Here is a 10000-nt window from a genome sequence, read left to right as displayed (position 1 = left end):
GGCGCTACTCGCCGTCAAGTGCCCCGGTGGTACCGCCGGCGGGCGACGGACTTGGTGAAATCATTCGGTCGTCCGGAGGTGTCGCCCGTCCCGGAGGTGCCGTCCGTCCCCAAGTTGACGCCGGCCGTTATGTGGTGCCGCACGTATAATCACGCCCGTAACGTGCCGTCTCGGTTGCCGCGCGCGTGATTTCGCATCGGGCGAGTGTTCCGTACCGTAATCGCGGTCACCGCAGCTTGCGTGTTGCGTATCATCCGTAATAATTCGAAATATATGTCTCCGACAAGTGGGTTTGAGACACGTTTCGAGTTAGTAATCGGACAGCGCCCTCATGTCGAGCGAGCGCCGAATAGTAAGTAACTTTCGTCCGAAACGTTTTTACGTAGCTCTCCTCGTTGCGGCGCCGTAAATCGTCGTTAAGTGTTCCGGAGGTACCGCCGGCGGTCGTCTGACTTCGAGAGATCATTCGGTCGTCCGGAGGTGCCGCCCGTCCCGGAGGTGTCGCCGGTCGGCCGTAGTTCCCGGAGGTGTTGCCCGGCCCAGAGGTGTCGCCCGGCCCGGAGGTGCCGCCCGACCCGGAGGTGCCGCCCGGCCCGGAGGTACCGTCGGTGCTTATACCTTATTGTCCCGGCATTTCGTTTGTTTCCTTCTTAATTAATGCTAATTATCGTTGTTTGACATTCGCCATACGGCTATCGTGATAATATTTTATCGTACAATAGGACTTTTCGATCGTTCGCTCTCCGCGACAATGTCTCGATTGAACGCGCCTTTCGACGCTCGCGCTCGCATACGGCCGTGCGTAGGACCGTGCGTCGCCGACCGCCTGGCCGGCCGGTTGGGTACTATAAGAGATACGTCGCGCTCGGCGCGTCGAACGAGTCGAGCGAGTCCGGACGAGTCGTAAACGTACTTTCTCGAGTCTCTCGCCACTCCGGCGTGTTTCGACCGCTCTCCGTACCGTCGCCGACCGCTTGGCCGGTCGGTTGGGTACTATAAGAGGTAGGAGAGATTAATATTGTACGTGTCGCGCTCTCGACGTTGACAAACGAAGAATCGCCCGAACGGATCGAGAACGGATTTTGTCGAGTCGCGACTCTGACACGGAGAGAACATTTATATAAAATGTTTGATTTTGGAAACCACGAATATATAAAATAATATACGATCGTCGCAGAACGCGCCGCCGCCAAGTCTTCTCATGCTTGGAGGTTGCGTGTCTCGCGAGAACGTACGTTCGACTCTCGCGTCGTCTCGTATTCCTCTTCGCCGGGGATTACGGTGCGGCTCTTCTCGTTCGTCGCCGAACGCGCGCAAAATTAACGCACACTTATTTATTACGAGCACAGCATTGCCACGAGTCGGTGTCGCAAGACCGAATAGCTCTTATGTGGCGCGCACGCCTCTAGTGTGTTGGCCGCGCGGTTCCCTCTAGTTTCGTACGCAGCAGCGGAATCGTCGCGCTTACCGAGCATCTACTCCACGGATACGAGTTTGCGGGAAGAGTTGCTTCTTCCCGCTCGCTTTGTACGCCGTAGCAAAATCTTATTGCTGGTCGTGTGCGGTTAAACGCGTACGAACCAGACAGAACAGTCCTCGACGTCTAAGCATCGCCATCGTCGATCTAGCGTCAGGGTGAATCGCGCGGTCTCTCGAGACCGCGCATCATAACATTTGGGAGAATAAGAACACGAGTATTTTGATCTTGTGGATTTTTGAACGGAGAGGAGGAGGAAGAAGAGAGGCGGCGGCGTCGGGGGTTTACTCTCGCCTCCGTCGTTCTCTCGTACGCTTTACATAATAGCGTTAAAAACAGCAGAGTGTCGCCGACCGGCTGAGCAAGACCGGCGGCAAATAAAATGGCACATACGAGCGTGTCGCGCGCGCGTCGGTGTTTCGGCATCGAACGCGCGCGCGCGCGAAAAAGAGCTAGCGACGAGTCTTCGGGCTCGCTCGCGAGTTACTCCCTTGCGAGTAACCGAACACGAAGCTCCCTGGTTGATCCTGCCAGTAGTCATATGCTTGTCTCAAAGATTAAGCCATGCATGTCTCAGTGCATGCCGAATTAAGGTGAAACCGCGAATGGCTCATTAAATCAGTTATGGTTCATTAGATTGTACCCACATTTACTTGGATAACTGTGGTAATTCTAGAGCTAATACATGCAAAACAGAGTCCCGACCAGTGATGGAAGGGACGCTTTTATTAGATCAAAACCAATCGGTGGCGGGCGGCTCGCCGTTCGTCCACCGTTTATTTTGGTGACTCTGAATAACTTTGTGCTGATCGCACGGTCCTAGCACCGGCGACGCATCTTTCAAATGTCTGCCTTATCAACTGTCGATGGTAGGTTCTGCGCCTACCATGGTTGTAACGGGTAACGGGGAATCAGGGTTCGATTTCGGAGAGGGAGCCTGAGAAACGGCTACCACATCCAAGGAAGGCAGCAGGCGCGCAAATTACCCACTCCCGGCACGGGGAGGTAGTGACGAAAAATAACGATACGGGACTCATCCGAGGCCCCGTAATCGGAATGAGTACACTTTAAATCCTTTAACGAGGATCCATTGGAGGGCAAGTCTGGTGCCAGCAGCCGCGGTAATTCCAGCTCCAATAGCGTATATTAAAGTTGTTGCGGTTAAAAAGCTCGTAGTTGAATCTGTGTCGCACACCGTCGGTTCACCGCTCGCGGTGTTTAACTGGCGTGATGTGGGACGTCCTACCGGTGGGCTTAGCCTCGCGAGGGGCGGCCCAACTAATATCCCGTCGCGGTGCTCTTTACTGAGTGTCGAGTCGGGCCGGTACGTTTACTTTGAACAAATTAGAGTGCTTAAAGCAGGCTACCTTCGCCTGAATACTGCGTGCATGGAATAATGGAATAGGACCTCGGTTCTATTTTGTTGGTTTTCGGAACCCCGAGGTAATGATTAATAAGGACAGATGGGGGCATTCGTATTGCGACGTTAGAGGTGAAATTCTTGGATCGTCGCAAGACGGACAGAAGCGAAAGCATTTGCCAAAAATGTTTTCATTAATCAAGAACGAAAGTTAGAGGTTCGAAGGCGATCAGATACCGCCCTAGTTCTAACCATAAACGATGCCAGCTAGCGATCCGCCGAAGTTCCTCCGATGACTCGGCGGGCAGCTTCCGGGAAACCAAAGCTTTTGGGTTCCGGGGGAAATATGGTTGCAAAGCTGAAACTTAAAGGAATTGACGGAAGGGCACCACCAGGAGTGGAGCCTGCGGCTTAATTTGACTCAACACGGGAAACCTCACCAGGCCCTGACACCGGAAGGATTGACAGATTGATAGCTCTTTCTTGATTCGGTGGGTGGTGGTGCATGGCCGTTCTTAGTTGGTGGAGCGATTTGTCTGGTTAATTCCGATAACGAACGAGACTCTAGCCTGCTAAATAGGCGTACCCTATGGTATCGCGGAACTTTTGAAAGAAAATCTGCCCGATTTTTTAGAAGAAGTGCCACTATTTGAAAGAAATAAAATGTTCTTTCAACAAGACGGTGCTTGACCACACAACGCCAGGATTGTAACAAACTACTTGAACGAGCAGTGTTCGAGATTCGAACGGTAATAACCCGCGGACAAGAAAGCGTTAAAATATTCATGCATCTCGATCATGCCTCATGCAGCATGCATATAATTTATTAATTAATATCGTGGTCTAACATGCGTATTTTAAATTATATTTAAATTAGCGCTCGGCCGCGAGAGTATACGGATACTCCGCGCCTTCGAAAACAAGCGCTTAAAACAGTCTAAATTGTAAACACCGCTGTCGCGCGAGAGGAGAGAAAAACAAGTAAATAATTACAGTAAACGTTCCTTCACCCTTAATATCACAATAGAACGACAGCAAATGTACTCGAATATTCTAGAATTACAAGGCGTATATAAGCCTCCTCTCTCGCGACCGCGGCGCTTTTTCCGATTGCTCATCGCGAATAAAGTGTGTTCATACGATAAAGATTGCTTGTCTTTGTCTAATTCATTACCGTTGCTTGCGGACACTTAGTAATTTACGACTCGGCTAATTCTCTCGGTAAATTCGGTGCGGTATATTAATTGTAATTTTTGTTAATAGTTTATATAAATATATTTTTTTTGTGAACGTTACGCGTGTGTCGAGTGTTGTGTCTATTTCTCGGTCTCGCTTCCGACCACGTCCTATCCATCTTTCCGTCGCGCACAAGCAGTTTCCTGGACGTTGGATGGGTCGGTATGGCCCGATACGTTGGCCCGCAAGATCCCCGGACCTTAATTCTCTTGATTTCTTTTTATGGGGATACTGTAAGGAATCAATATACAAAACGCTTCCCGAGAACGTCGACGACTTAGAAACCAGATTGCGATATGTAATTTGGAATATCGAAGAGGAAGTAATGGAGAACGTCCAATTAAATTTATTTAAACGCATGCGAGCTTGCATAAGGATGGATGGTGGTCATTTTGAGCACCTATTATAAATTAATCCGCTCTTTTCAGAGCGACCAAAGTCAATCCGCTCTTTTCAGAGCGACCAAAGTCAATCCGCTCTTTTCAGAGCGACCAATACATTTATACATGGAACATCTTGTTCGCAAAACATAATCATTTTTCTCACGTCTCGCTTAAAAAGAAAGGGCAAAACGGGCGGATAATGTTAAGTCATTAAAAAAAATGTATTATAACGTAAAAAATTATAATACGTTATAATATGCCTTTTTTAATAACATAATTATTATACGTTTTAATACATGTCTCGCGTCAATCACATGTTCGGCAACGCCGCGTGATTGTTATCGTCTAGACGTGTCGCGAAGCGTCGCGACGCGTTGCGTCATCCGTCGCCGCAGTCTGTTGTCGTGTCCTTGCCGTGTAAACAATTGTCGTCCGCATCGAGTAACGTGTGCCTTTTTACAAGTAATTTTTAATAATTAATCGGTACACTGAGAGAATTTTCTCTTAAAATTTACCCTAAAAGTTATGGTAATTGTGAGACAATACGGTATGAAAAGAATTTTATTAAAATTTCTCTGATTAATATTTATCACATTAAAAATAATATCTATCACAATAAAATATGAAATATGTGTGATTAATTTTACTAAACTGTATAGTAAAATTAATCAAACATATTTTATATTTTCTTGTGATACATATTATTATTTTTAATATAATAAATAGTAGAGAAATTCTAATAAAATTCTTTCCACATTGTTGAAGATTCGTTCTTCGGATCGAATCCTCGAGGACGATCGAATTTTCTAGAATGTTTTTTTGTTAAATTCCTTAGTGTTTACGCCAAGGAAACACGTGAAACCAACGTGTACACTCGCCGCTAATTGGCGTGTGTACATCGCCTGATTTTCTGATGGTCCAATCGAGGACCCAAATCGGCTGCCGCCCTACGCGAGCTCCGAAATTCGCGCAGCCCTCGAGTCAGTCCTCGAGAGAGCGAGCGCCGAGAAACATAAGTCTCGGTACGCGACGAACTTGTAGAAAGTGAATAAACTAATTTATAAGAGTTTTAACAAGGCTCTGTAATATAAATATAAATTTAACGTATAAGACGGGCAACAAGAGCCAAATCGCGGATGACAATGCGTTATCCTAACGAAACTAAATAATTTTCCGTTAGAATTAAATACCGGTGCACAAGGCACCAAATTTTACTTGGACACGGCCAAGATTTTAAAATATAAAATAATCTCATATTTGAGATTTAATTTTAATACCCCCTTTTTTTTTAACCCCCCTACGGAAATTAAATAAATGAATGCAAGAGAAACATATAGATCCGAAAATCGGGGATTCCCGATTCAGCGATTTTCGGATCTATATTTTTCTCTTGCATTCATTTATTTAATTTCCGTAGGGGGGTTAAAAAAAAAAAAAAAAAAAAAAAGGGGGGTATTGAAATTAAATCTCAAATATGAGATTATTTCATATTTTAAAATCTTGGCCGTGTCCAAGTAAAATTTGGTGCCTTGTGCACCGGTATTTAATTCTAACGGAAAATTATTTAGTTTCGTTAGGATAACGCATTGTCATCCGCGATTTGGCTCTTGTTGCCCGTCTTATACGTTAAATTTATATTTATATTACAGAGCCTTGTTAAAACTCTTATATTGATACACGCTGGCTTAAAAATGCGTTTGTTTACCAACATTAATATATATAACAGAGAAAAGTATAGAATCGAAAGGATTTGAATAGCTCAGCTGGAAGAGCAGTCGCCCGGCAAGCGAAAGGTCTCGGGTTCGTTTCCCGATTCAGCGATTTTCGGATCTATATTTTTCTCTTGCATTCATTTATTTAATTTTGGTAGGGGGGTTAAAAAAAAAAGGGGTTATTGAAATTAAATCTCAAATATGAGATTATTTCATATTTTAAAATCTTGGCCGTGTCCAAGTAAAATTTGGTGCCTTGTGCACCGGTATTTAATTCTAACGGAAAATTATTTAGTTTCGTTAGGATAACGCAATGTGATCCGCGATTTGGCTCTTGTTGCCCGTCTTATACGTTATGCGAGCGCGAGCGCCGAAAGGCGCGTTCAATCGAGACATTGTCGCGGAGAGCGAACGATCGAAAAGTCCTATTGTACGATAAAATATTATCACGATAGCCGTATGGCGAATGTCAAACAACGATAATTAGCATTAATTAAGAAGGAAACAAACGAAATGCCGGGACAATAAGGTATAAGCACCGACGGTACCTCCGGGCCGGGCGGCACCTCCGGGCCGGGCGGCACCTCCGGGTCGGGCGGCACCTCCGGGCCGGGCGACACCTCCGGGAACCACGGCCGACCGGCGGCACCTCCGGGCCGGGCGGCACCTCCGGGCCGGGCGACACCTCCGGGAACCACGGCCGACCGGCGACACCTCCGGACCGGGCGACACCTCCGAGAACCACGGCCGACCGGCGACACCTCCGGGACGGGCGGCACCTCCGGACGACCGAATGATCTCTCGAAGTCAGACGACCGCCGGCGGTACCTCCGGAACACTTAACGACGATTTACGGCGCCGCAACGAGGAGAGCTACGTAAAAACGTTTCGGACGAAAGTTACTATTCGGCGCTCGCTCGACATGAGGGCGCTGTCCGATTACTAACTCGAAACGTGTCTCTCAAACCCACGTGTCGGAGACATATATTTCGAATTATTACGGATGATACGCAACACGCAAGCTGCGGTGACCGCGATTACGGTACGAAACACTCGCCCGATGCGAAATCACGCGCGCGGCAACCGAGACGGCTCGTTACGGGCGTGATTATACGTGCGGCACCACATAACGGCCGGCGTCAACTTAGGGGACGGACGGCACCTCCGGGACGGGCGACACCTCCGGACGACCGAATGATTTCACCAAGTCCGTCGCCCGCCGGCGGTACCTCCGGGGCACTTGACGGCGAGTAGCGCCGCTACGAGAAGATAATGCTACGATACGGAAATACGTTTCGGACAAAGGTTTCGTACTTTTCGACGCTCCGCACGACCGCGCGACACGATTATTACGATATCTGCTAATTCTCGGTTACCACTCGTCGGATGCACAATCTTCGAGATTCTACGACCGATACGTGGACGAATGCAGGCAGGATGCCGATAAGCGAAGCCGGAGTGTTTGCACGAATAAACTTTCCGATGCGTCCTCATTTAATTAATCTCATTTAGCTCGCTCGTTAGCGGTACAAGCGAGAACTCGGGAACAGGCGCAAGTTCGCTCGCAGCGCGTTGCTCTCGCCGGCGAGCGAGAAATTTTTCCAGGCCCGATAGCGGCGTGTTGCCTTGTATGCGGGCGACACCTCCGGCGGCACGCGCCGCCCGTAACCCAAGTACGATCGCGGCGTGTTGCTTTCGTTGGCGGGCGACACCTCCGGCCGCACAAGCCGCTTTTTCCAAGTTCGCTCGCGGCGTGTTGCTTTCGCCGGGCGAGCGACAAATTCTTCCAAGTCCGTTCGCGGCGTGTTGCTTTCGCCGGGCGAGCGAAAAATTCATCCAAGTCCGTTCGCGGCGTGTTGCTTTCGCCGGGCGAGCGAGAAATTCTTCCAAGTCCGTTCGCGGCGTGTTGCTTTCGTTGGCGGGCGACACCTCCGGCGGCACGCGCCGCCCGTATAACAAGTCCGATCGCGGCGTGTTGCTTTCGTTGGCGGGCGACACCTCCGGCCGCACAAGCCGCTTTTTCCAAGTTCGCTCGCGGCGTGTTGCTTTCGCCGGCCGAGCGACAAATTCTTCCAAGTTCGCTCGCGGCGTGTTGCTTTCGCCGGGCGAGCGAGAAATTCTTCCAAGTTCGATCGCGGCGTGTTGCTTTCGCCGGGCGAGCGAGAAATTCTTCCAAATCCGTTCGCGGCGTGTTGCTTTCGCCGGGCGAGCGAGAAATTCATTCCAAGTCCGTTCGCGGCGTGTTGCTATCGCCGGGCGAGCTACAAATTCTTCCAAGTTCGCTTCGCGGCGTGTTGCTTTCGCCGGGCGAGCGAGAAATTCTTCCAAGTCCGTTCGCGGCGTGTTGCTTTCGTTGGCGGGCGACACCTTCGGCGGTACGCGCCGCCCGTACCCCAAGTCCGATCGCGGCGTGTTGCTTTGGTTGGCGGGAGACACCTCCGGCCGCACAAGCCGCTTTTTCCAAGTTCGCTCGCGGCGTGTTACTTTCGCCGGGCGAGCGACAAATTCTTCCAAGTTTGCTCGCGGCGTGTTGCTTTCGCCGGGCGAGCGAGAAATTCTTCCAAGTCCGTTCGCGGCGTGTTGCTTCGCCGGGCGAGCGAGAAATTCATCCAAGTCCGTTCGCGGCGTGTTGCTTTCGCCGGGCGAGCGACAAATTCTTCCAAGTCGCTCGCGGCGTGTTGCTTTCGCCGGGCGAGCGAGAAATTCTTCCAAGTCCGTTCGCGGCGTGTTGCTTTCGCCGGGCGAGCGAGAAATTCATCCAAGTCCGTTCGCGGCGTGTTGCTTTCGCCGGGCGAGCGAGAAATTCTTCCAAGTCCGTTCGCGGCGTGTTGCTTTCGTTGGCGGGCGACACCTCCGGCGGCACGCGCCGCCCGTACCACAAGTCCGATCGCGGCGTGTTGCTTTCGTTGGCGGGCGACACCTCTGGACGCACAAGCCGCTTTTTTCCAAGTTCGCTCGCGGCGTGTTGCTTTCGCCGGGCGAGCGACAAATTCTTCCAAGTTCGCTCGCGGCGTGTTGCTTTCGCCGGGCGAGCGAGAAATTCTTCCAAGTCCGATTCGCGGCGTGTTGCTTAAGCCGGGCGAGCGAGAAATTCTTCCAAGTTCCGTTCGCGGCGTGTTGCTTTCGCCGGGCGAGCGAGAAATTCTTCCAAGTCCGTTCGCGGCGTGTTGCTTTCGCCGGGCGAGCGAGAAATTCATCCAAGTCCGTTCGGGGCGTGTTGCTTTCGCCGGGCGAGCGAGAAATTCTTCCAAGTCCGTTCGCGGCCGTGTTGCTTTCGTTGGCGGGCGACACCTCCGGCGGCACGCGCCGCCCGTACCACAAGTCCGATCGCGGCGTGTTGCTTTCGTTGGGCGGGCAACACCTCCGGCCGCACAAGCCGCTTTTTTCCAAGTTCGCTCGCGGCGTGTTGCTTACGCCGGGCCGAGCGAGAAATTCTTCCAAGTTCCGTTCGCGCGTGTTGCTTTCGCCGGGCGAGCGAGAAATTCTTCCAAGTCCGTTCGCGGCGTGTTGCTTTCGCCGGACGATCGAGAAATTCATCCAAGTCCGTTCGCGGCATGTTGCTTTCCAGGGCGAGCGAGAAATTTTTTCCAAGTCCGTTCGCGGCGTGTTGCTTTTGCCGGGCGAGCGACAAATTTTTCAAGTCCGTTCGCGGCGTGTTGCTTTCGCCGGACGATCGAGAAATTCATCCAAGTCCGTTCGCGGCGTGTTGCTTTCGCCGGGCGAGCGAGAAATTCATCCAAGTCCGTTCGCGGCGTGTTGCTTTTGCCGGGCGAGCGACAAATTCTTCCAAGTCCGTTCGCGGCGTGTTGCTTTTGCCGGGCGAGCGACAAAT

The 10000-nt window shown here is 50.8% G+C and overlaps 1 pseudogene; it reads left to right on the top strand.

Annotated features, from left to right (window-relative positions):
• The first annotated feature begins 1994 nt into the window (after window positions 1–1994).
• LOC146720529 (small subunit ribosomal RNA) lies at window positions 1995–3175 on the top strand (annotated as a pseudogene).
• Window positions 3176–10000: the final 6825 nt, after the last annotated feature.

The sequence above is a fragment of the Nylanderia fulva genome, unplaced genomic scaffold (genome assembly GCF_048542155.1).
Source record: "Nylanderia fulva isolate GAGA-0341 unplaced genomic scaffold, ASM4854215v1 Scaffold676, whole genome shotgun sequence".
Classification (NCBI taxonomy): domain Eukaryota; kingdom Metazoa; phylum Arthropoda; class Insecta; order Hymenoptera; family Formicidae; genus Nylanderia; species Nylanderia fulva.
The sequence above is the reverse complement of the archived record's forward strand: the minus strand, read 5'-3'. Positions and strand labels throughout refer to the sequence as shown.